Genomic DNA, 4,114 nt, shown 5'->3' with positions numbered 1-4,114 from the left:
ACTGTACCCAATTTATTATATATTTTAGGAGTCGGAATCGGTCCATTTTATACCAACTCCGACTCCACCAAAATGAGCTCCGACTCCACAGCCCTACATACTAAGGTTGTGTTTTATCTCCCGTCCACCACACTCCAGCTCCGCCCCCCAAGCACCATCCTCTGCTCCCCCCCCATGCTCAGCCTCTGCTCCCCCCCCCCCCCCCCCATGCTCAGCCTCTGCTCCCCCCCCCATGCTCAGCCTCTGCTCCCCCCCATGCTCAGCCTCTGCTCCCCCCCCATGCTCAGCCTCTGCTCCCCCCCCCATGCTCAGCCTCTGCTCCCCTCCCATGCTCAGCCTCTGCTCCCCTCCCATGCTCAGCCTCTGCTCCCCCCCCATGCTCAGCCTCTGCTCCCCCCCCATGCTCAGCCTCTGCTCCCCCCCCCATGCTCAGCCTCTGCTCCCCCCCATGCTCAGCCTCTGCTCCCCCCCCATGCTCAGCCTCTGCTCCCCCACTCTCTCTCCCCCCACACACCGTCTCCCTTCTGTCCTCTGCGGGGTGTCGCCGCCCCCTCCTCCGGGCTTTGTGTTGTGCCGCGCTCTTCCCCGCTGACAGCTCCGCTCCTCTGCTGCGCGCTCTCCACAGCAAACATTACGACACCACCGTCGCCTCCTCCATGACTCAGTCCGGCCTCCCACGTCTCCTCACCACACGTCACTTCCCCGCCCGGCCGCCATTTTAGTTCCTGTGGTGGCGGAGCACAGGCGGAAGTGCCGCCATCTGTAGCAGCGGCTGCGGTCCTCCTCACCGTGTCTCCGCCGAGTCAGGAGGTTTTCGTGAGGGGGAGATCTCGGCGGCCTGATACAATAATGCCGTCCACCCCGCTCCGTGTGGCCGTGGTGTGCTCCAGAACCGCAGCATGGAGGCGCACAATCTCCTCCGGTAATGGCGGAGCCCCTTCTTCTTCAGTCTGTGCGCGTAGTTCGGGCCGTGTGAGGCCGGTGATGTCTCTAGGCCTCTGTATGTGATGGAGGACCCTGGGAGCGGCCAGACCTTCTTACACACACCTCCATGGTGGCCTTTTCCCCCTCAGATGTAGGAAAATTACACATTTGTAACTGAATGTGTTAGAAACTTTTTTTGGGTGGGGAACTTGCGCCATATAGCAACTCTCCGGCCATTTTTTTTAAAATTCTTTTATATGACTGGGAAAGGATTAAAAGCATAACAGTAGTGGCCTTTTCAGTTACCGGGGCCGACTAGGCCTCACATGGGTTCTGGTCGGGTCGTCGTCAGTCCAGTCTGGGCAGGTGGTGTGTATATATATATATATAATTTAGTTTTCACCCCCCCAGTCTCTTCGCTAGTTTTAAGCTTCAGGGGCCTGAAGGTCCTGGAAACCCTTTTATTTCGAGTGATTTCTGGCCGAAGCAAACTTAGGTTTGTTTGTGTCTGGTGGAAACTGATGGCCTTCACTCTGTTTTTTTTTCTGTTTTTGGAGTAAAAAAAAAAAATATATATATTAGGTTCTTTTCACACCAGGACGTGTACACTGAATATATTCTATAGGGTATAACAGGCACCCGTCTGCCGAGAGAACGTCCTTCTCAAATCCATCTGACCACTGTACATCCAAAGAAACTTACCAGCTGATTCATCAGTTTACATTTTTTTTTTTTTTTTTTTTAAGCCAAAAAATGTCTCTTGATGCTTTTACAGCCTCTCTGTTAACTTTGTGAAAAGTTGAATAAAATGCCTTTATCTACGATCATCTGATGTCTTGTTACAAAGAAATTAGACAGGGACAGAGTTTTGAATATTGGAATATTACAATTTTTTCTCATGTAGGGTGACCAGCCAATGTTACTGGGCACAGTGAGGCTACATGAAAGCTCCACATGTCCACTGTTAACTCCTGGTGGATTGTTTTATTAGTAATCTGTTCATTGTGGTATAAGTTGTATGCACAACTTTTTGTGTTTTTTGTGTTGTATTTGAATTCAAATGGAATTTGAATTCAGGGGGTCAGAGCCTGGCTGTCCATGGATAAAAGTGGTCCTTGTGGTGCAGGCTTGAGGGTGCACAAATGCCCAACAGAGCACCACACAGCCCCAAGAACTGCTCCCTCACCTCAGTCTGGTAATTAGCTTTCAAATGACATCCCAATGTCCCCTCTGGCTTTGCCAGAAGTCCCACCAGGGGCCCCAATGTCTGATTTGGACAGCAGATCTGTACTGAAGTCCCTGGTGGTGCAAACTCTTGTGTCACCAGGGAGCATGTCAATGTCAGCAGTCAGGATGGCCTAGTGGTCTAAGGCACTGTGTTCAGGTTGCAGTCTCCCGTGGAGGCGTGGGTTCGAATCCCACTCCTGACAGCAGCAGTACTGGTCCCTGGAGGTGCAAGCTGTTGTGCACCAGGGAGCGTGTTAAGCGTCTGCAGTCACCACATGTGGAGGCGTGGGTTCAAATCCCACTCCTTGACAGCAGCAGTACTGGTCCCTGGAGGTGCAAGCTGTTGTGCACCAGGGAGCGTGTTCAGCGTCTGCAGTCACCACGTGGAGGCGTGGGTTCGAATCCCACTCCTGACAGCGACAGTTTTTTTTTTTTTTTTTTAAAGAAAAGAAAATAAACCTAGTGGCAGCATGTGTAATAACAGTCTCCCGTGGAGGCGTGGGTTCGAATCCCACTCCTGACAGCAGCAGTACTGGTCCCTGGAGGTGCAAGCTGTTGTGCACCAGGGAGCGTGTTCAGCGTCTGCAGTCACCACGTGGAGGCGTGGGTTCAAATCCCACTCCTGACAGCGACAGTTTTTTTTTTGTTTTTTTTTTAAAGAAAAGAAAATAAACCTAGTGGCAGCATGTGTAATAACAGTCTCCAGGTCTTATAGCCTAATGTATACACCATAAATATTTATATGTGTGTCTATACAGTTGGTGTATATATGTGTGAGTATATTTTTTAGCCTTAAAGTTTTGATTCTCCATCCTCATTTCTTTCTTTTCCAAATCAAAAAAACACTCGTGTGAGAGCAATCTGCATCCAAAAAAACTTAGGGATAGGGACAATTTAGTGAGTACGTCGGGCTCCCTTAAAAGGTCAATTCACCCAACGAACAAGGGTGCTGCTAAGGGTGGATTGATTTAAATCACGCCGATTTTAAATCACGATTTAAATCAAAAGATTTTTTTCTATTTAAATCGGATCGATTTTAAATCATGATTTTAATCATGATTTAAATCACTGATTTAAATCAAAAGGTTTTTTTTAATATAAATCACGATTAAAATGAGAAGTGAGAGCAGTGTGCATGTGCGCCCATAGTTACACGGACGAAAGTAGGGGCAACGATCTAACGCCAGGGTGAGGGGGGGACCCCAAAGTAAGTAAAAATCTTTTTTGTTTTACTATATGGCAATAGGTAGGTGTTTAAAAGCAGCATGTCTTAATTGTATAAACTATTAATAGCCTCCACATTTTGTTCATACTGCCCCTTTAATTCCACACTTCTAGCTTGGTTTCAGTTTTGGTTTAGTTTCTTTTTCCCTGCATTCACTTGACATGCCCAAACTTGTTGGATAGTCAGCAGTACTTGGCTCAGGCTGTAGTAACATCAGCAGTGCTTGGCTCAGGCTGTAGTAACAATCAAACTTCATAAGTGATCTGTGTGAGCCATGGCAGCAGGTCGTAAGAGAGACCCTATTTGGGTTCATTTTGTTGAGATGCCAGCAGCAGATCTTGGAAAGAAAGGTGCAAGAGCAAAGTGCAAATACTGTCAAAAGGATATCCAAGGACTTGTTTGCCGTTTGAAATCACATTATGAAAACTGCAATCAAATGATTTAAATCAAAAAAATCTGATTTAAATCAAAAAAATCTGATTTTTTTGATTTTTTTAAAAAATTCAAGATTTTTATCCACCCTGGTGCTGCTTGCTCGTCGGGTGAGATGGGCAGCACGATTATTATCATCTAACACGCTTTCCTAAGATAATCTGCCAACACAAATCTCTTCTTGAATGGACAATCGTTTCTTAAATGACAATTTATGCTGATAAAAAAAACCAAAAGCTCTAAATTAGGAAGGAGGCTGGAGGGGGGGGCGTCAGGGACTGGAGGGGGGAGACAGAGGCTGGAGGA

At 47.5% G+C, this 4,114-nt stretch overlaps 1 non-coding gene across 1 annotated transcript; it reads left to right on the top strand.

Annotated features, from left to right (window-relative positions):
- Window positions 1-2,271: 2,271 nt before the first annotated feature.
- On the top strand, window positions 2,272-2,354 carry TRNAL-CAG (transfer RNA leucine (anticodon CAG)). Its single transcript has one exon. It is a non-coding gene; the product is annotated as a tRNA-Leu (tRNA).
- The last annotated feature ends 1,760 nt before the right edge of the window (window positions 2,355-4,114 follow it).

The sequence above is a fragment of the Dendrobates tinctorius genome, unplaced genomic scaffold, assembly GCF_039654945.1.
Source record: "Dendrobates tinctorius isolate UK_male_01 unplaced genomic scaffold, ASM3965494v1 ptg000017l, whole genome shotgun sequence".
NCBI lineage: Eukaryota > Metazoa > Chordata > Amphibia > Anura > Dendrobatidae > Dendrobates > Dendrobates tinctorius.
Note: the sequence above shows the minus strand (reverse complement) of the source record. Positions and strands in the feature narration are given on the sequence as shown.